At 35.6% G+C, this 24,143-nt stretch overlaps 1 protein-coding gene across 4 annotated transcripts in view; it reads right to left on the bottom strand.

Annotated features, from left to right (window-relative positions):
• Positions 1-24,143, bottom strand: part of LOC120629318 — a 160,238-nt gene that overhangs the window by 27,240 nt on the left and 108,855 nt on the right. Inside the window, exon 1 of one of the 4 annotated variants that reach the window (XM_039898229.1) lies at positions 19,091-19,108. The exons of the other annotated variants lie outside the window; for them this stretch is intronic. The gene's annotated coding sequence lies outside the window, so the exon portion shown is untranslated. Of the gene's footprint in view, positions 1-19,090; positions 19,109-24,143 lie in introns of those variants that run through there. 4 annotated transcript variants of the gene reach the window in all.

The raw sequence follows: 24,143 nt of genomic DNA on the forward strand, positions 1-24,143 counted from the left end.
CAGAATAGAACTAGTACTTTCATTACTTTATAGAGATAAACAAGCAGCTCCATTGAGATAATTAATAATTTTAAAAAGGCTAATTTTGTATAGAATGTTTTTGGTGGGATACAAATAGTCTGAGGTGTGTTATTTTTTTTTGGTTAACATAGTTTTATATATATATAGTTTGTTATCGGAGACGAAGCATTAAGCCTCTATTTTATATATTTAGGATACCTTTACTTCGAGAAAATTTTGTAAGAATTTAAAATTAACAAAAATAACCTCTTATTACCGTAAAACTAAATAAAATCTAAAACCTAACGGTTTTTTTATTATTTAAAATGCATCTAAAAATGTTTCGTATCGTCATCGTTAAAAGACTGATAAAAAGGTTATTTCGGTACCGGTGGTATAAGAATCGTAGCTCTTTTGTTTATCCAACTAAGCTTCCGTTCTTAAACTACTCTACTCCCAGTTTTAAGACCACAGCTGTCAACCACAGCACCAGGGATGTCGTCAAATCTATGAATGTGCAAAAGTCTTGTTAATTGCATAAATAAGTTGATACAGGCAAATTTTTTTTTATTCGCACATATATCGCCACACAGTTTTGCGATATTTGCTTAACTAGGTAGATACCGACGTGGTAAATTATAGTATACAGTTCATACCCAGCTAAGTTTGTCGTGGGCTTTTTCTTAAAGGGCACGTCTGGAGCTTTAGTTTTAAGTTTACGGATGTAGTAATCGCCATTATCTCACTATCATATACACATTTTTTATATAATGTGCTCATCAAAAGTGCCGTCTATCTACTATATCTTCTTGAATAAAGATACTTTTGACTTTGACTTTGACTTTGTTTACCTATACAAGTATCACCTTTAGTACCACCATCAATAAAATCCAGTGTGCCGGCTAAGTCGTGCAGGTACCGTAATACTATAAACACAAATATAATAGAATGTTCGTGAAAGCACGCCGCGCCGTATCGACGAGGCTTTTGTTTGTATGCGGACCGCACAAAAATGGCTAACGACTGCCTTCGTATCTAATGACAGAAGAATGACAGAAGATATTGAACATAGTTTACGCAGCCTTTTAACTATGATATTCATCGTAACATAATTTGTAACTCGCAATTTTATATTATACATTTTTTTAAACTGTTATTTTCCTATGCCAATGAGGATATAGACACTCAACCCTAACGCTGAATCAAAGTAAACAGTTAATAATCTATGTAGTTCTGCACAGCAAAAAAAGGTATATTGTAACTGACCATATTTCTGACTGAATGGTTTAAAATTACTACCAAAGAAAAAAGATACAAAGTTACCTGTAAAAAAAAACATTAAGGACTTTTTCTTAGTAATTTAAAGAAAAATGAGATACAATAAAAAACACTATAGTCTATCGTGTGTAGACACTTATTACTTCATCAACGTACTGAAGGAAGAATAGCCCCGCGCGAACTTAAAAAAAATCGCAGTTATGTGCGTTTCAAGCAAAAATTTTAACGGTGTAAGCACTTTAAAACGCCATGTCTGTCTGTTTTTTACTGAATCTACCGCCGCTTTTATTGGTTCTCCCGAGAAGCAGCTGGAAAGAAGCTAATAAGTTCTCTTGTAGTGCATCACCAAACCAATTAGTAATGAAATGAAATATCACTTGCTTTAAGGGTGAGCAAGACATTGTGGGGAGAGCAAGCCTGATAGTTTTCCATAATTTATTCAAAGGCGTGTGAAATCTTCCGATACAGACTTGGCCAGCGTCGTTAAACTTCCTCACCCGACCTTAACGCCACTCTCAACAAGAGGAGGCCTAACTTCCTACACTACAGACATATTTCAGAATACTACTGAATGCTCTTTATCAGGGCACACAATCAGCACAGCGTCTTCGCCAGTGAAGACGAGGTCCCCGACTTCTGACGTCATCAGGACGTGGGCTCAAACCACGGGCTCGGAGGCGTGCGGACGAATCACCGTCCGAAACCCCTTCACTCCAATTGTCCTCTGAGCCAAGATCCACCCTCAGGCCGACAATCCCTTCGCTTCTCGAGTCCTAGGGTCCAAACTCTTCTCGGCAGAGCCTCATTCCGAGGCACACCAACTAATAACGCTGTTAAAATCACTAGGGTAAATCAGCTATACACAAAAAAAAACGTTAAACTTCAGCTTGATTTCTTCTCATTCTGAGAAGAGACACGTGCCTTATAGTGCCTTCGTATCTTATGACAGAAGATATTGCCCCTAATGGGTTGATGACGATGATGTTTAAAGTCTTGGCAAGCGTGGTTGATAACCTAAACACTTTTAATTCGGTGAGGAAACCTGTGTCCTTTATAGGTTGGTTTTAGGTTATGAAGATGATGACGTTAGTTACGTGAAACGAATTTAAACCGTATCAAGTACCAGATACACAGTGGCGTGCATGGAGGGTATGCACAAGGTAAGCAGATGATATAAAATGAAGCAAATGTCCAGTACGTGTTATAAATACTTAAGGGTACGCTTTACAACTCTTACAATGCCTATCCTTAAGTTTTTTAGTACTCGTACTGAGGATTTTCTTAATTTTATATGATCTGCATACCCTCTATGCACGCCACTGCAGATACCTAATAATAAGTATGCAGCTCCTTTTAAAGTTGTTTAACATTTCCTTTAATATCTAAAAACAGTAAATACTGAAATATTGTATTAATATAACAAAGCCGCGTGCAGCCCGTAGATTGTAATACTGTTCCGATAACTCGGGGGCCCGTTATGGACATAAACGTGACCTACCGCATGCCCCATTCAATGACTCAGTCGAACATTTTACTTACATCAGTCCATGACTGGACTGTCAATTTATATCGATTTAATTATAAAAATTTCAAAATCCCCGACTTTCGATATCGTGTACATTATTCCACTAGTCAAGTCCTTTAATTTTATAACCATATTGACGGAGTTGTGACAAAAAGTAATCCGCCATGTCGTGCGATTTTCATTAAACATAGCTAACACGCGCACGCACACACTCATATTTAATTTTTTAAGTACAATTAATTATATTTAAAAAAAATTCTTATGGATGTATTTATGTAAATGTAGAAAAAGAAAGAAAAAAAGAAAAAAAAAAATTGAGTTTATCAATGCTTTCAATTTAACTTAATTCAAAAGGTTTTTCGGTTTCTATTCTTATTTATCTAAAATTCATTTAAGTGTGGTTCTCGCTCCAGAGATGGGCGATAATAACTGCGACTCATTCTTGCACTATAGCAGTATTATCGAATTTGGGTTTCATGATACACATTACCTTATGTTTGCCTTATTTTGTACTATTTTTAATTTACTGTGTAACTGTTAATTGAAATAAACTTATTATTATTATTATTATTATGGAGAACTCTCAGGTACGCAGGTTTCCTCACGATGTTTTCCTTCACCGTTGAAGCAAGTGATATTTTAATTGCTTAAAACGCACATAGCTTCGAAAAGTTAGATTTGCGTGCTGGGATTCCTTTCCTCCCGAGAGTGAAGTCGAAGTTCTACCCAATGGGTACTGACCGCTTCTTTTGGAATAATATTTAATAACATCCTATGTTTAAGGAGCGAAAAACTCCCTTCCAAATGCTTTAAACTGCGTTGCTAAGTTTAAAAAATACTGAAATGTCTAACGTGGTGACAATAAGGCAATAAATACTACGATTAACTGCTTAATTTGTGCGAGAAGTCATAAAAGTTGTACTTTATTTTTATGGCTCCATTAGTTTCACTGACGCGCAAAAGCCAGTAAAGTGGGCTCAAACATATCGCCCACTAGACAGTCTTATATATGTTAAAAAAAATCTTATATATTTCTTATATTCTTATACATAATAAGGCATGGACGTCTTATATATTATATAATACTAGCGTACCTAGCCCGCTTCGCCGGGCTAGATTTTGCTTTATTTTATTTAAACAATAAACTTACATCATTAAATTTTTAATTTAAGCCTCATTATATATTAAATCAATTATTTCTCTCCGTATTCATTCTCTTCTAATCTCTTCTCGAGCGGGTGAAGATCATTATCTACACCCATGTAAACCCAACAATAGAATATCATCATAGTAAATAAAAGCTGAATTTGACAGTTCAAAAATAGGAGTGCTCCGATCGTCACCAAACTTTACAGGATTACTCGCCAGGTCAATCCGGAGATTCCCTGCAAGTTTCATTGGAATCGGTCCAGCCGTTTCGGAGCCTATACGGAAGATACCCACACACTTTCTCTTATATATATATATATATATATATATAAGAGAAAGTGTGTGGGTATATATATATATATCTTATATATATATATATATATACTAGCTGTTGCCCGCGACTTCGTCTGCGTTTGATTTTGTTTTTAAAGTATTCAGTATCGCTAAGCCTTAAATGAGTATAGTAGTATATATATATAACATGTGACTGTCAATTAATTATAGACAAAAAATTTGCAATAAAATAAAATTGCGACTTTACTTAAAGATCTAAGCTATCCTATCTCTTAAGTTGGACCAGACTGCTCACGGTGTGCCAATTTAATTTAAAATCGGTTCAGTAGTTTAGGAGTCCATCGCGGACAAACATCGTGACAGGAGATTTATATATATTAGGATATATATATATATATGTATATGTATATACATATATATATATAGATAGATTAGTAAGGATATAAGCGACATTAATTTGTCTTAATTGCAATCTCAACTGGTGGTAAGTGATGATGCAGTCTAAGATGGTAGCGGGCTAACCTGTTAAAGAGTATGGTAGTCATACCCCTTATTGGTTTCGACGCGACATTGCACCGAAACAATAAATCGCTTAGCGGCACTTCTTTGTCGGTAGGGTGGTAACTAGTCACGGCCAAGGCCTCCTACCAGACAAAACTTTAGAAAATAATAACTTTATGTGTGCCAGATATTATACTAAATTGATATGCACTTTAACAAACGTATCTATTTATAATTCTTATTCAATATATTATATTCATGAATGTTTATGCCCTGTGTCTATAGGTACTGTCTTATTTACTTATAACTTCTTATTTTCAGTCTCCTTGAGAGACGCAGACGGCCATTGCGAGTCTCGCTGGTGTCTTATCGTTATCAATTGTTTTATAGGTTTGGGGACATGGTTTTATTTTTTTCATAGTTAGGTGCTGTGGGAAACCGGTGGCGCGATGTTTCATTGGTTATCAGTAAAGTAATTCCCGCAACCCTTGAAAATCTACAGCACCAAAGGAACTGGATCTGCCAATCTGTTGCGCATTTGAGGGATTTGATTAACCACCCTTAAAATAGTGAACACACCGTAGGTTTCTATTGCATAGTAATAACTGTCGTACTAAGCAGATAGCCTAGCCTGAGCAAAACTTCACAAGGGTAAAGTGCTGTAAAAAGTGATATCGTGAAACATTTGAGTATTTGACTATGGATATAGAAGACTTGGTCCTAGTTAAAGGCAATAATTTTTCTAGCAAAAATTATCAACATCCACCTGTAAGATATACAAATAAATACGACGTTTCTCTTAAGGAAACATTCAATTTCGTTCAATGTGTCTGTTATAGTGGGCAAACACCTTTACACTTGTGAGCGCTTACAATAAGCTTTTATAGCCCAAGCTGGTGAAGTACTCAAAACAGAATTCCGTAACGGGAATATTTCCAATATTAGCCTATTTTTGAACATTATATGCATCGCATGATCGTAGGAAACATCAAATTTTTGCCTTTTGATTTGCATTGACTCTAGCATGGGTGCAAAGGATCGGATAATTGGAAACTTGAGTTATTTTTCACACTTGAAATCATCTATTAATACATAACAACATCTGGTATTAATTTGATCATCATCATAATAAAACCGTTAAAGCAAGTGATATTTCTAATTGCTTAGAAATCATATAACTTAGAGAGTTACAGGGGCGTGCTGGGATTCGAACTAGGCCTCTTGAAAGTGAAGTCGGAGTCCTAGCCACTGGGCTATCACCGCTACAGTGATAATTTACCAAATACAGAAACATAAATATTTATGTTCTCCACCATGATATTTTTTCATTCAACAATTTTTTGACCAAACTCGGGTAACGAACTAAAGAACTGGGGGTCCATACTGTATCAGGCTAACCACTAAACTCTTGTCACTCATGGGATAATAATGACTCTACATAAGCTCTCTATCCAAGCCGTCAATGACTTCCGGCCATCTGCCGACATCAGAAGTGGGATAGAGGCATTCTTTACTATTATTATGGGTCTAAAAAACATTATTATGGGTTTCTCGCTTGCTCCAATGAATGTGACGTCAGCACATTGTAAGTGCAGTGAGCATTTTAAAGCTAATCGCACATTAAACCCTGCCGACGCAACTGATAGCAACTACCCCGGTGGTCTGGTAGTTCATGTTTGACTATGGACCATGGTCCATGGACTATGAGTGATCAGTTTTATGATATGCTAAAAACATATAAGATTTAATGAAATACTTTTTATTGCACACAATATGTAAAAAAAACAAGAAATAAGTAGTTATAACAAATAATAGGCGATGTGTATTGTCGCAGTAAATTTATTTATTTATAATTAAAAAATGGGAGCTATTATCTATATTAGATATAGACTAATCTTATAGTTACAGTTTTATTATAATAAAACTGTAACTATAAGATTTCTGTACATTTAATATATTTTGAAAATTTTGACATTTAAATTTTGTTTGGTTAAACTCGCTAATCTCAGAAAATACTTTTTGATTTTTATTTTATTTTTTGGATTGTTAGTAACAATTATGACTATATTACATCACGCTACGACCAATGCCTACTATCATTAATGAGAAATGTTGCAAAAACTGCATAAAATATCCTTTTTGACAAATCCTGATGCGTGCGATGCGTGAACGGTAAACGTTACGCCAAACGACGGAAGTATGTAGTAAGTATATCGGAATTGTCATAATTGTGGTTTCTTTAAAGTTCTTTAAAACAGTCCGCGATAACATACCACTATTAAAATTATAAAATTCTACATGGTAATACCCTAGTCCTAGATTCTACCGAGAAGAAGCCGGCAAGAAACTCAGCAGTTGCTCTTTTCCAATATCAACAATTTACATTTTACATTTTAAAATTCATTTTTCTATCTTGTGAGAGATGAAAACGGAGCCGGATGCTTCCAAGCAACCTTGTCATTAAGAAATTCATCAATTGTATAATAACCTCGCTGTAATAAATGTGTTTTAACCCATTCTTTAAACTTATGCATTGGTAGGTCCAAGATTACCTTGAGATAGTTATTGTTAAAGCCCGCCAATCCACATCTCAGCGGCGCGGCGTTAGAGATGATGACAGAAAAAACCTGATTTCAGCTGTGGGACACTACTCTATAATATAATAGGAAACTGACCGGTACCTTTATCAATTACATCGCTTAAAGCCTTGCGGGCTTTAATTTGGTGTTGGAGCAGTTTGAAAAGGTTCAACTCTCTCTCTCTCTTCCTCTCTTTCTCTGCTTTTTCTAATGAAAGAGAAAACTTGCACCCAGTTGCTTAAGGATAGGTTAACCATGATGGTTGAGAATAGTAGCCAAATTTCAAAAAGCAACTACGACTATAATCAATAATAATTTTAGAAGTTTTATGCAGCACGTGCGGCGGGTGCTGTAATGTGCGATCAGCATTAGCCTCCTCGTGGTACCGTTGTCGCCGCCAGCTATGACCGTTCAAATCACGGACTATTACCACCACTCAATCCGATATATTTATTTATTACTTTTGATTGCAAGTAATTTGCTACTGTTTTTACTATTCTACGCGATTGAGGAATTGCAGTGATTTGTTGTGGCGTGAAAAAGTGTATAAGCTAAGATTCATCATTGGTCACTGATTTCAATGTTTTTTTAATGGCTTTTTTTTTTTAAATTATTATGCAATCAATGTGCTTAGACAGCTTAGACGCTTAAACTCAAGTTAAGCACAAAATTCTTACACGAACTTAAATTATTCTTAGGTGTTTTTTTTGGGTGTCGGAATCGTGCACCCTAGAAAGGCTTAAATTTTTTTTAATCAATCTCCGCTCCGCTCCGTAAGCGTTACCCCTCCCTTAGTGCTTGAAGACGAGAGTCTTCGAACAGTGCGTGTCGATGACCTATGGTTCAGAAACATGGTCGTTAACTATGAGCCTGAAGGCTCAGAGACACGCTCGGAGTATCTCTACGCGATCAAATCGAGTCGCGAAGCTGATGTGGCAATGGACCGGGGGACATAGTTCGGAGAAAAGATGAACGTTGGGGTCCAAAGGTTGGAATGGCATCCCCGAACTGGTAAGCGCAGCGTTGGTCGACCCCCAACGGGGTGGACAGACGACATTAAGCGCGTTGCAGGTAGCCGCTGGAACCAAGCGGCACAGAACCGTGGAATTTGGAACTATGTCCAGCAGTGGACGTCTATCGGTAGATATGATGATGATAATGACGCTCGTAAGCGTTACAAAATCACATCAATTACAGTATTGTCTTCATAGCCTCCAATTATGTAAGCAATTAAACACTTTGTACGGAAGTACATATTATTGCTGAGCTGTGAAATTGGAAAATCAGGTTACAGGTGATGTACCCAACACGTTGGCTATTTCGGTATATCATTTAGAAAGTTAAGTTAGTAATATTGTTAGTAAAGCAAATAATTCAATGTTTTTTAGGCTGAAATATGCTGATACTCTCTGGTGCAGCGGTGAGCGTTTCAAGTCCCGGGTTCAAATCCCGGAAAGGCAATTAAGGTTTTTTAATTTTGAATTTCTCTGGTCTTGTCTGTTGGGAATAAGCTACCACCCTACCGCTCAAGATGTGTCGCTCGATTTAGCGTTCCGGTACGATGTCGCATAGAAACCGATTAGAGGAATGGTTTTAATCTAACTGCCATCCTCCTTAATAGGTTAGCCCGCTACCATCTTAGACTGTATCATCAGCTAGATCACTCACATCAGGTCAGATGTCAAGGGTTAACTGGTGGAATGAAAAAAAATGCTTTTAAAACGCTGGTAGAGTCGTTAATATAAATACACAGACGGGACTTTTTAAAAGTGCTTTTATCATTGATATAATTGTATGAACTCGTTGGCTTTTGTTAGGCTTACTTGAGATAAATAACATTTGAATTTTATTTAAACAACTTTATTGCATATAAAGGAAATACACACTGGAACACTTACATTAACATAAATTATATGCAAAAGACGGCCTTATCACTTACAGTGATCTCTTCCAGGCTACCTTAACTATTGGAATAAGGCAATGAGAGACGGGAAATCGCAATAATATATATATATATATTTATATATATATACTATATACATAAATAATTAAATAAAATAATAAATGTAATAATATAATATATATAAATATAATATATATTAATAAATATGCATAAATACACACACATATACATATAATATTAACATGTTGAATATTTTTAAACTGAGAAAATGAAAGGTTCCTTCTCTCTCTTTTTTTTTTTTAAAGTAGTAATATTTGACGAGTTATAATTTGACGGACCGTGCAAATCGTAGTGGCAGCGAGAATTTTCTTATAGAAAAGCCTTATACCTAACTTTTTTTTTTGTAATTCTACTACTTAGTCAAAACAAAGTTAAAGTCAAATATTTCTTTATACAAATAGGCACATAGATGGCACATTTGATGCATACATTACATGTAAAATATGACATAGGAGTAAGTTGATGGCCATAACTGAATTCGTAAACTTAAAGCTAAAGCTACGAGGGTTCCAAACGCGCCCTGGTCTAAGAAAAAGCCCACAACAAACTTAGCCGGTTGTAATTTTTTGTTATCACCATCTCACATTGTCTTTTAAAAAAGCAACCTGGTTAGGTTTAACCAACGAGACAGTTGAAGAGATAATAAAAATAAAAATTCAAATAACCCTCGACACAGTAAACTGATACTATATTGAGAGACTTATGAAACAATTAGTATTTTGTCGTTGCGGCCATCGTAGCTTGGATTTGAAAATTATCATAATCTATAGTAGTCTACTAGTCTAGCCATTCCTTTTGAGATCCATATGATGATGAGAATGAGTTGTGAAAAACTATGTAGTCCGCCATTTTGTGGCGGCGGCCATCTTGGACCGACTTTTAAAACTCCCAACACAGCATCGTCATCATATCAACCAATTACCAGCCCACTACAGGGCACAGGTTTCCTACCATAATGAGAAGGGGTTAAGACAGTAGTCCACCACGTTGGCCCAGGGCGGATTGGTGGACGAACCGGTTCAACCATTCGGGAGCTACGATGCCACTGACAGACATAAGCACACACAAAGACACGTCAAACTTATAACAAGCCGTCGTGTTTTCGTCGGGGGTTAATCACAGCTATCAGGCAATTTAGAAGTTATCCAAATGCCTTCATAGGAAATACAGCCGGACATCCCACTCGTAACACCTATGAGTTACGATGCAATTGAAAATGATGACGCAGTATTCTGGAAGTGGTAACCATACCTGGCACATAAATTCCACATCACATAAGTTTGTTATAAAACTATTATTCTTTGGGAGAACCAGTAGGTTTATACCCAGTGAGATGTTTTTACCCCTAGATTCGGCATCAGTAATTAATTAGAAATCACGGTTGTTGTTAGAGCGAGAAATCTAATTGAATATATTAATTTTAAAAAAGTTGACAAAAAATACCGCCTTTGTTAAACAACTAAAAAGCAAGAAATAAATATTTTCTACAACGTTTTCAAGTCCGGCCAAGTAAAATGTAAAATTAGCAAGCTAAATAGTAACTAACAAGGAGAGAACCCAGTACTATTCTTCATTTTACTAGAAACCGACTGAAAACGCCGAAATACATCCTTAAAGCTCATCGAAATACACATCTGATTTATGAACTCTATAATTCATATAAGAATTTTTTGTATAAAAAAATTACATAGCTAGAAAGTTATCATAGGAGACAGCGATTTAATACTCCACGATGCCCGATGTACGAGATCTGTATCTCTAGGGGTAATAATAGCTCACTGGCTCTACCTTATTTATGGTCAATCATAAACAGGCTCCCGAGAATAACATCAATCATCGAATAATTCCACTATTCAATATCGGTTAGAATAGAAGTTAGAAAATGTAATTTTCTACGAACAATTCCCCGTAGTATAATAGGTATTTTACCGCAACTCTATTTACTATTGATTTTAAAGAAAGTGCGCCAAGAAGTTAGTGACTTGTGACCGAGTGACGGTATAACAAAGATTTTTTGTTTATTATTTTAGTAATTGACGGAACAAACATAAGTCCCACCTGATCGTAAGTTTATTTATTTACTAGCTGTCCCGGCGAACTTCGTGATGCGATTTTTTTTTTTTTTATGAATGTTATAATTTAATACTTATTATCCTATTCCGGTCTAAGAGGACTCCAAAAAATCAAGTATCATAAAAATTGGTCCAGCCGTTCTTGAGTTATAAATGGTGAAAGTAACACAACTTTCTTTTATATTTAAAGATTAATAAGACACCAGAAATAAATTGTAACACAGTTCATTAAAAATTAAATTTTGTGTTAGAATTTCAAGTTCGAATTTTTTTGTGTGCGTTGCACTCTCTCTGTTATTTCAGCGTGTAATTTCTAAAGTTGAAAGCCATCGCCTATAACAGAAAAATACTTAGCAAATGCTTGGAACACCTCTACAAAGTGCCGTACCGTGTCATTCCATTACCATCCCGTGACCATCAACCTGAGGCGTGACCATCAACCTGAAGCGTTGGTGTTAAACCTCCCACCATCATCATCATCAAGAAATGGTTGCAAGGGAAAAATTTCTTCTCCGCAGATGATTTTTTCCAATATGACAAAAACAAACTGTGACAATTTGTATTTTATTGACGTGACAACGTCTTATAATTCGATGGAGCCGGCTGCACGCACGAAAAAATATGACGCATGCGGCGTTACCTCGCTCTGAGGCGTTCCATTCTAGGCTTGAAGTGCAAGCGAGAGCGCGGAACGAGCGACAAAGAGGCACAGTCGGCCTCCGCGTTCGACATCTGTCTCTCTCCTACTTGAGTGAGCGATGCGTCCGCGTGTACAGCTTCTACACAATAATACATTTACATGTTTTCGGCAAGGATGAAGTGCAGTGAAAAGTGAATGTGGTGTCAATTGTTTATAGCAACGATAATATCTAACAAACAAATAAAATTAAAATTTTCTTTTGAAAAATGCAACCATTCCATCAGTATTGTCTTACGACGTTGTCAAGTTCATATATCGTCAGTAAGCGGACTTTACAGACAACTAATTTTTAATTAATATTTCTGATTTTTGAAATTATTTTTTTTACTCTATTTGTTATCACCGCTATTGATTGTTCTCTGGTCTTGTCTGTTGGGTGGCTTTGGCCGTGGCTAAGAAGCTACCACCCTACCGCTCAAGATGTGCTGCTCGATTTAGCGTTCCGGAACGATGTCGCATAGAAACCGATTAGAGGTATGGCACGGCACTATCTCTGTTATTTCAGCGTGTAATTTCTAAAGTTGAAAGTCATCGCCTATGACATTTGTATTTTATTTTAACAATGAACACGAATTTTCAATTAAGGTATCTAGTTTTTAAATTATTTTTTTACTCTATTAATATATAGACATGTATTCATAGAGTAAAAAATAATACATGTATATGTATTAATAGAGTAAAAAAAAATAATCTCTATTTATTATTACCGCTGTTGTATTATTATACTGTATTAAAATTGCATGTTTTTAAATTGATTCTATGTGTTAATTGCAACCAATGGTTTGTAATATTTGCACGCCAGCCAATGGCAATACACTGTGACTTCGTATTTGATATTTAAATGTCATCTATCTATGTAAACGTGTGTTTTATGCAAATAAAGATTACTACAAAAAAAAGTTAAGAGGTTCGTATCGGGGATCGAACTCGGTCCTTCCAAGAAAAAGACCGAAGACCTTACGATACTACTAGGCTGTCGGACTACTTCAAATAAATTAAGTTTGAATAACCTTGTCAATTTGAATAGCCTGGGAAAAATAACAGTTCCTGCAAATTTAAATAAAACGAAAAACAAAACAACAGGACATTGTAGCGGGCAACAGCTAGTACAAAGATAATTGTGTAATGATTTATAAATAGGAAACCAGTTCGATTATCATCACTCACCATCAGGTGATACAGCTTAATTTAACAACATCAATTCTTTTGTCTCACACCGACTGATGCGATACTCGTCAAACGTACGTGAGTAATTGTATATCAGGGTCCTTGATCTTAAAAGACAATGGGGATGTTCGTCCAAATTATCGATAAGGTTATATTTATCGATACAAATGAAACATTACCTTGACTGATAGAGAACACAAAGTTTAATAGCCTTCGCACAACATATAATCGATTCCACACCGACTCTAATCAAATTGAGGTATTGAAATGTGAGCTTAATGTGGCATAATAAAGTTCAGAGTGTATATTACTCTAAAATTACGCTTTAACAACGCGTAAGCCACTAGTTTTATACTTAAAATTTAATTATGAATATTGTTAATTATTTATTATATGCATTATTGTGGTTTATTTATAAGAGATTATTATTTTAGAAAATCCTCTTTGTGGTATTATAAGTATTGATGAATACCGAAGCAAGATGCGCTGTAAGGAACGAGTAGCGCATCCTTTATTTGGTTAAACAAAACTTATAAAGTAAACGATGCTTAGGAACTATGATCTGGCCATTAATTATATCTTTAGTTTCTCATAAGCTATATCCTGCTATATCCTAAAAAGCTCTCATTCGAAATATAATATATTGTCGCCTATGTTAGCATTATTAGTAAGGTATACACATACTTATACGTCAAATTTCAGCTCTATGGGATGCTAGCAATTTTAGAAAGACATTAAAATGTTAAAAATATATAAAGAAGCTCACAAAACGTTAATCTTATTAGTTTTGGTGGTACCAATGGTGTCAAATCATTGATAAATAGTTTTGAAATAGGTGCTCATAAATAACCTTGCAATAGCGATAGAAAGTAGAACATTACCATGAATTTGCATTCATGAAAAAGAGAGCAACTATTGGCGATTAGTATGATTTGGTCACAAGAAAATTTGTAATTCGGTAATATTTTAACTATTTACTGCAATTTTGGCACTGACGACATTGTTTGCGAAACAAATGCTTTTTTTACAAATAAGACGGTTAGGATAGGACTTAACAATTTTTCATTGTAAAGTCAACATCTCCTGAGGATGCTCCGATTTCGGAGCGAAAAGTGCGTAGATGGTACATTGCCGAAGATCTGTTTGGTGTGGAGTACAAGAAAGGAAGAAATTATAAATTATATTGTATAATATAATTCTGTATAGATTCTGATGCTTTTCGCGGTTTCCAAGTCTGGAATAATTACTAAGATATGTAGACCATTTTTTATGTAAAATAATCACAAATGTTACCACAACATCGCATAAAACTAACTTATCGATAAGTTATCGATACTGAACTAGCCCGACACTATTTAACTAAAACTAAAACAATGGCACCCCATTCATTCTCACGCCGTACCCAGAATGCCACCAACGAATTTCCCACACTATAATAACACAAGATGCACATATTATATTGCACCAGAACACATTTGAATACCAAATACGTAGCGATACAGTATACGCCCTTTGGAGGTTGTGAGAGGAATTTTCAAACAGCATAGCCCAGTTTCATGCGGAAATTGACTGGTAAGCCTTATAGAGGTAAAATATCGGAAAAATAAGTTAGCCCTGAGCCGCAAACCGATATAACGACGACCTACGTGACGGCGCTTATTATAAGAGGAGAGGTGTTTGAAAAACTATTTTTTACTAGCTGTTGCCCGCGACTTCGTCTGCGTTTGATTTTGTTTTTTGATGTGGCATTAAATTTAGTTGTAGATCTAAAAAAAAATAAGTTTCGCTAAGCCTTAAATGAGGGGTTTGCTGCTGTACGCTGAGGAGTTCTATTCTCTATCTCCAACCACAGTTTGGGCAAAATTAAACACATATTATAACCATAATTATTTCAATCGGTTATAATTTGTCGCAGTTATGGTGTAAAATCGTCAAATACTCATCCCCTATCCCAAAGGAACCGAGCTTAATGTCTGGATAAAAAGTATTCTATATTACTTCTAACACTTCCAAAAATATGTGTACAAAGTTTCATGAGGATTAAGTAGTTTTTGCGTGAAAGCGTAACAAACAAACTTACATTCACATTTATAATATTAGTAGAGATAGGGATGTATGTAGCGTTATAGTATGTTGTTTATTATAATTATATGTGTAGTATAAGAATTTATACCATGTAGTTTAGTTTGCAATATTTTTATGTAGGTAGAAATTTTTATTGCCGCACCAACCCGTACCTTACAAAAACTACTATCGCCAATAGTTGTCTGAGAGAGATCGCTTTAGCGATAAGACCGCCTTTGCACACCCAAACTAGTTTTTTATTTGTAAATGTGTTTCTTTGTATTTAGTTTTTGTGTATGCAATATAGAATTTAATAATAATAATAATGTTTTACTTAACCGTTCGATGGCAAGTGATATTTTATTAAAATTAACTTTAGTACTATCGCCATGCTTATTTCTGCCGCTAAGCAGAATTGTTGCAATTCTGTTCGGGTCTGAAGGGCGTGGTTGCCGGTGTAATTACACATGAGGCTTAACATTTACGCCTTAAATTGATGGAATGAAAATAAAGCTTAATTTGCTATACTCCGCAAAAAGCAGGAGAATGTGTATGGTGTAATTTATAATTTCTTCAATCCTTATACTCCCTTAATACGCACGTTTCGCTCCGAAACCAGAGGATATGGATATGGATATGGACATCCTCAGGAGATGTCGACTCTACAAACTTTTACTTCACAATTATTCATTTTAATTTATAATTATTCATTAATATAATAAAATATTATAATAAAATATTTTAAACCATTTTCCCTAAGTGTCTACAAGAACAATACTTCCTTTTACAATCCCATCGTTCGCATGTGCCGCCTTTATAATGATTTAGCATCAAGTAATCATAATATTGACATTTTTAACAAAAGGATAAATATTTTTAAAAATCAAATTATTAAGCACTATTCCACATAATCTTTAGGGAAATAATATATATACTATTATTTAAGTGTTTCTTTTTTGTTTCAACTTTAATTTTATCTTTACTTTCTGTTTAATTTAATTCCAAGTTGTGTACACATACTTTGGGTTGTAGCTTAGAACAAAACTTGTTATTACTTATATTTAGATCTACTTTTAGTTATTACCTGTTTTGTGTACCTAATAACAATAAACAATAAACAATAAACATAAAAACTTATAATATACAGATAAACACCCAGACACCGTCGTTCGTCACCCACAAAAAATTTATTCCAGTTGTGGGAATCGAACCCATTCTTGGACGCTGAAACGAGGGGAGGGGAGGGCCCACAGCGCCAACCAGCTGTCTGTATATACCCATATATAATTACCCATATGCCCAATACCCATATATAATTAGTTTACACGCAGCAACCTACCGAAACAGACTAAAGAATATTTAGAAAATACTAGCTGACCCGCGCCACTGCGTCTGCACCAAATCGGTTATTAGAGGTTTTAATATCTTAAAAAAACCTAGAAACAAATTGCAGTGCCACCTACCAGGTCCAGTTTTATCCGGGCGGCCCGCTGCATTTTTCTTCCTTTTTGCGTTTCTATACTTGTCGCAACTTCTAAGCGATAGGTTCAATTTAAAAAGTAATGTGCAGGTATAGAATCAAAATTAACATTTATACAACTATTTATTTGGATAAGGATTAATATCATGATAGGAATGTCAACATTTTACGAGGTATAACCCGTGTTTGGAAAGAAAAATTATAAAAAAGCAGTTATTGTGACGTAACATAACATTTCATAGTGTGATGTCTTACGGGATCTTATTATGGGGCAAAGCTGCTGACATTGAAACTATATTCATATTGCAGAAAAGAGCTGTACGGTCAATATATAAACTTAAATCACGTGAATCCCTCCGTGAAAAATTTAAAGAAATTGGTATACTTACGGTAGCCTCACAATACATTTATAACAATATAGTATTTGTAAGACAACATATTAGTCTTTACAAACAAGAAGTGGATATAAACAGTCGACTTACAAGAAATGGTCATAAATTAGTGACATCTGCATATCGTCTGCGAAAGGTGCAAAAGTCATTTGTGGGATTGAGTATACGCTTTTATAATATGATTCCTAAGGTAATTTTGGACCTACCAATGCATAAGTTTAAAGAATGTGTTAAAACACATTTATTACAGCGAGGTTATTATACAATTGATGAGTTTCTTAGTGACAAGGTTGCTTGGAAGCATCCGGCTCCGCTTTCATCTCTCACAAGATAGAAAAATGAATGTTAAAATATAAAATGTAAATTTTTGATGTTGGAAAAGAGCAACTGCTGAGTTTCTTGCCGGCTTCTTCTCGGTAGAATCTGCCTTCCGAACCGGTGGTAGAGTCACTACACACGGACAGACTTGACGTTTCAAAAGTGCTTGTATTGGCCTACTTGAAATAAATGAATTTTGATTTTTTTTTGTAACAGTGGATATAGCCTCGCGGATTCTTGAATGTATGATCAATCATTTTCGTGGCGTACGCCAGTAAACCTCTAAGTCGGTATGACATCCAAAAACCATAGTAAAATATATAACTGATGGATATTTTTATGAATATTATAAATACATAAATACTCATCATACATATATAAACACACGAAACCGAAAAACATTAATGTTCATCTCACAAAATATTTTCCAGTTGTGGATATCGAACTTACAGCCTTGTTAATATTTGTAATATTTATAATTTTTTAGTGCCTTTTATATTTATATGGTAAATTTTTTCTTCTGGGCAAATAGTTCCCCTATTTTAGAAGAAAAAAATTCCAGGAAAGCGGAAATTTCTAGCCAACATTATAAAACAATCAGATAGACTCAAAGCTGACAATTATTGCGAACGTTTACCATTTCGCGACGGTAGATGACGACCACTGATACACGTTATACGCACAGACTAGACACGCAGTTCGACGACTTCAATAAATAATCACTATCTATGCATATAGGTTTAAAGGCAGTGATTCTCAAACTGTTTTAGATTTTTATTTTATTCCATTACAACTTAGTCATTGACTGCAAATTCAACTAGTGGGAACAATTAGGTTAAAAAAAATTAAAGACACCATCAGGAACACATCACATTTGAAAATAGCGCTTAAACTAAGGTTTTAGTAACTATTCATAACTTATGGTTTTAATGATTACTTTTAGTGATAAGGCCGCCTTCGCACCCTAGCACTAAGTACTATTATTGTTTCCCTTGTGTTTTTCCTATTGTGTTGTGTTGCAAGAAAGTTTTTCTATTCTATTCTATTCATTTATTAAAAACAAGTACGAAGTAAAAAAACACCCCGATTTCTGAACACTGCCAAAAACTAACTCATTTGAAAATGGGCAATAACGCCGCCATATTGAATTAAAAAATATGATGTCATAATGATTGATTGATGACGACACGTGATTCTAGCGATTCTTCTTCTTCTTAGTCGTTTCAGTCTTGACAGACTGGTCGTGGTCGTCATCTGGGTGTTGTGGCTCGCTTGACATTCATTTAGCGATACCATAATATTATTTCGAAATCTGTTCAAGCATTTAGAAGTTATTGTGGAATAAATAAGCTCACTGACATATTAACCGTTATAAATAAGGCTTATGAGCCAAATTTGAAGAGGGGATCTTGTTATGGGAAAGTTATTTATTATTATTAAACTCTTTATTTGTATACCACAACATTAACATATTTAAAATACAACAAAAACAGAAACATCGAAAGAAGTAGTAATACAAAAGGCGGCCTTATCGCTTAATAGCGATCTCTGCCAGGCAACCTTAGAATTAGGAAAAAAAAGTTGTCTTTATTTAAAGCCAATACTTACAAAACATTCACTCATGCTCCACTGATTCATAGCAAGATTAACGCAACAAAAACGCCATAAATAGAAGAAGCGTGCAAAGTTTTATTTCTGGTTCACTTGCTACCACTTGGAATTTATCTTTGGTTCTTTTTTTATTCGGATTTTGTACAAGTAACTATTAATTAGTCCGCATGCCCTCGAGGCTTTGACACCGCACGCCATGTGCGGGCATCGTTTTGTTTTTGCTGTGATATTAAGGTACTCAGTACCTTATTAGAAAAAAAAAATCTTTCCATAAAATTCCACGCAAGTGTCAGTCTTTATTACATAAGCATTATTAAATAAATAATGTTAAAAGAACTTGAAGTTTTAATAATATAATCTAATTATTTCTTAAATATAGTTCAACGGGTGTATACATACCACAATATATTTTGGGATTTGTCGATATTTCGACCCAGTTGCATGGATCGTGATCACGACGGAAACTTTTGGTATTTAAGATATGTTGATCAAACACGAAAATCTTAGTTTAAAATCTATGTTTTACTTCACAGAAAAAAAAGTATAACGATATCTTTACAGTCTGCCTCCAATGTAAAATTTACCTCTAACGAAAAGAAGAGGTAAAGTACGTTTTTCTGCGTTATTTACCAGACAGTTATAGAGCATAGACCCACCACTTTGGCCCAAAGCGGGTAAGTGGGCTTTAAATATTATTATCACAATAAAATAATGGCAATAAATACATCGTCATCTAGCGCATAAGTAACTGTCGAATATTTTTATGAATAATATACTTTAATACTTATAATATACAGAAAACACCCAGACGATGAAAAACATTCATGTTCATCACAAAAATATGTTCCAGTTGTAGGAATCGAACCCACGGCTATGGACTCATAGAACAGGGTCGCTGCCCACTGCGCCAGTCGGCCGTCAAACAGTACATTGTAGTGATAATTACCGGGAACGGCTTTCCTAGGTACGGAGACACTGGGCACTGTCAATTTCGTAACTCTTGGCATAACCACTTTTGACAATGAAATCCAATACCTAACCATTTTTGGCACGACACGGGAATAGAACTCAGGATCTCAATGTTATAGGAATTGCTTTTTTTGTATTAAAACTTACCTTACCTTTGAAGATGCAAACTTTCGGTGCCTATACGAAATAAAAATAGCTCATATCTCTAAGGCTAAAAAGCTTAACTCACGCCTACCTACGCATTTGTAACAAAGAAGCACTCCTCCGGTATCAATGTAGCATGCGCTTATTAATGTGATATAATCTAAGCACATCAGTTACGCCGTAATTAAATATAGCTGCCCATAAACTAGGAGAGTTTTATCAGTTCCATCGGGTGCATATTTGATATTCTATACGCAGTAGGTACACCGTATACTTGGCGAGTCCTTAAAATTGCGTTTGACTGAAGCGCAGACGGTTTTACACGACTCATTTGACAAGTGGGGGTTCCGAGTTTGACCCTGGCAGGGGCAATTTAGTTTTTTTTTTAAATAGAAACCTATGAAGGTTTTACCATACCTAAACAGTTTAGCCTGCTACCATCTTAGCATCTATCTGCATCATCACTTTCCACCAGGTGAGATTGCAGTCCAGGGCCCACTTGTACTATATAAAAAGGGAGTGTTAATTTTCATGTAGGTCGCCGTCCTGCAAGGTAATAGCGTGGTGAGTCTACGCTCTAAACTTCTCACTCCCATGTAGTCATTAAGGTAGTTTCAGAAATTTGGGGACTTTACTTAAATACGTGTGGCATAACTTAGCAGCACTTCAACGTGTTTTGTCAAACTTTAACCGTCTGTTAAGGTGCTATACCTTTGAAATGTTAGAACGTGAAAATTAAGGCAAAACTATTCCGACATTATGCCACATTTAAGGCTCTAAACGTCTTAAAACTGCGTCAATGTATGTCGGACGCCTTTCGTTTAACTCCGTCCTGAATTCTTTTTGTGGCACTACGTCCTGGATTCTTTTCGTTTATCTACGTCCTGAATTCTTTTTGTTAAACTACATCCTGGATTCTTCTCGTTTAACTACGTCCTGAACTCTTTTTGTTGAACTATGTCCTGAATTCTTTTCGTTTATTACGTCCGAATGTTGTCCGCTTTAATGAAAATACACCTTAATGCTTTTGCGCATGGCCAGGCAGAGATTAGCAATGCCAATAAGATATTTAAGGGACTGGGTTCACCTCTTGTTTGGATAAATTTTTGAAAAAACTTTCTCAAATTTATAGACTCGGGTTTGTAGAAACAACCTAACTATTACTTTCGTTAATCGAGCTAGAGCGCTCTTAGTTATATATTCTACTTATTAAATAAATAATTAAGTGTGGTGTGGTGACGGTAGATCAGAATACATTTATCACCACCCGCCTCATCCCGCTGGTGTCGTACGAGGCGAATAAAGAAAATATAACGGATAACGTTCTCTGTGACTTCGCTTCTGTGACACCTTTAAAGTTTGATTAACCCGGCAAAAAGCGGCGATAGCGTAGTGTGTAAGGCTTCGGCTTTCGATTCGTGGAGATCGAGTTCGAGCCCCGGCACGCACCACTGACTTTTCGGAGTTATGTGTGTTTTAATTTTAGCAAATTAAATATCATATGGTTTAAACGGTGAAGGAAAACATCTTGTCGAAACCTGCACGCCTGCACGGCTAGCATGGGAAGGAGACAATTATATCCCCGGGGAAAGGATAAAAACTTATCCTCTCCCACAGCTTTATCAACTCTCAGAGCACTGGCGCACAAGTGGAAATAATATCCATATAATATATGTGTATTAATAAACGGGGATAAACTTCTCCTATTCTATGTTCCAGTGATTTAGCAGGTGGGCACGTTAATTATATCCCTTGTCAGGGGATATAATTTGGGGATATAACTTTTATCTCCTGCCCGTGTTAGCCTTGCATAGAGTTCTCCTTAATGTCCTCAACGGCGTGTGAAGTGTACTAATCCGCATTTGGCCAGCGTGGTAGACTGCGGCCAGTGGCGTGCACTCCATACATACATTTAAAGGAAATTGCATACAATTCTACAATTAACTACCAATTGTCATCTTGGAGATGTCTCTTAAAAAGTTCAAAGTTTGTATTGAACGTAAGCTTATAGAAAAGTCCTATTATAGTATAAAGGACTACGTAAACGATAAAAAAGCTTGGGTGTAAATTATTGCTCTAACCAGGTTGCTCTTCTAATAATTTAAAATGACATTGTGAGATGGTGATAACAAAAAAAAAAAAGCCGGCTAAGTTTGTTGTGGGCTTCTTCTTAGACCAGAACGCGTTTGGAACCCTCGTAGCTTTAGTTTTAAGTTTACGAATGTGGTTATCGCCATCATCTCACTACCGTGTGGTTCTTATGTACGCATCAAAAGTGCCACCTGTGGGCCTACTTGAATAAAGATATTTTTGACTTTGACTTTGACTTTGAACAAAATCACTGCATACCCTAAAATTTATATATAACTCGTATAAGAGGATGATTTTGTCGTTTTATGCAAATTTCCTGCTGTATGCATACCCTGGTAAGAAACCCAGTGCACGCCACTGACTACGGCCTAAAGCCTTCTCACTCTGAGAGGAGACACGTACCCTGTAGTTGGCCGGTAATGGGCTGATGACGATGAGCTCCGCAAACAGCATAAAAATTATTGAACGAAATAAAGCTCTCCTAACGCTGATTGTAACTGTTGCAAGCCAAATTTTAAAATTGTAATAGATCATAGCTCGATAATGTTTGCGGTTAACTCCATCTTATGGTTAGAACCACAAAATAAAAAACAAACAGAATTCAGCATGCATTGCATTGTGTTCGAAAACAGCGTAAACGCTCTGCGCACATCAAAATTAAAAATTCATTTATTTAAAGTAGGCCTAGTTTATAAGCACTTATGAAACGTCAAGTCAGTCTGTTTGTAATGACTCTACCACCGGTTCGGAAAGCCGATTCCACCGAGCCGGCAAGAAACTCATCAGATTGTTATTTTCCAACTCAACCTTCTCACTTTACAGCCGCGGAAAGTTGCTAATTCACAAACTTTAAATTTTATGGTAAACGATTAAAACATTAGAGTTAAATAATAATTACTATAAATAGTCTGAAGTGAATAACCGTCTGTACGAGAAACACTACTACAGAGGAGTGGTCTTTGATGCGACAATATTAGTCATGTACACGGCTTCTGTATGTTCTTAATTCTGTGCTGGAAACATAAAGTAGGTACATGTGCATTTAATTTTAAATTTCGAGCAACTCAAAAGCTACGTTATCTATACTTATTTATTTATTTTTTTATTTATACACTTTATTCGTAAACCACAAATAGTAAAAAAAAAAAACAATGGACACAACAAAAATAAACTTAAAAAGTAGGATACAAAGGGCGGCCTTATCGCTTAGTAGCGATCTCTTCTGTAGGATTTCTGTACCTTTAATATATATTGAAAATTTTGACTGTCTTTCAGTCTGTCCGTCCGGGCATCATGTGAAAACTACTGAACGGATTTAAATCAAATTTAATATAGTGGTAGCTGGTATAGAAATGCTAAAAGTAAGAAAAATGCCGAGGGCCGCCCGGCCGCGTATTATATACTTTGGAAATAAAACTGAACCCGGTAGGTAGCGCTGCAATTAGGTTCTTGGTTTTTCAGGATTTTAATACTGAAATACGAATAACCGATTTAATGCAGACGAAGCTAGTATATGAAATAAGTGGGTATTTGCCAACCCTAGGTGCTCTCCAACTACTCTATATCAGCGTAAACAAGGTATTATAGCGTCATACAAACCTGCTCCTAAGTATACAGCAGCTACCTGTGTTCAAACAGGATGCCATGTTACACTGGTTTGCGACTGTCGCGTCTCATTGATAAGTGATAATTATATTGTATTATTATGAGCGATAACTATCAACTATAGTTTGTAGTTAGTTATAGTTGATAGTGGATGTGCTGTCAGTCGAGTTTGTTGGCATGCTTTCCTTTAGTGGCCTGCATACTGTTGAGTATGATCAAGTAGCATTTTCCCTGGGAAAGT

Source organism: Pararge aegeria, chromosome 14, assembly GCF_905163445.1.
Source record: "Pararge aegeria chromosome 14, ilParAegt1.1, whole genome shotgun sequence".
In the NCBI taxonomy this organism is placed as follows: Eukaryota; Metazoa; Arthropoda; class Insecta; order Lepidoptera; family Nymphalidae; genus Pararge; species Pararge aegeria.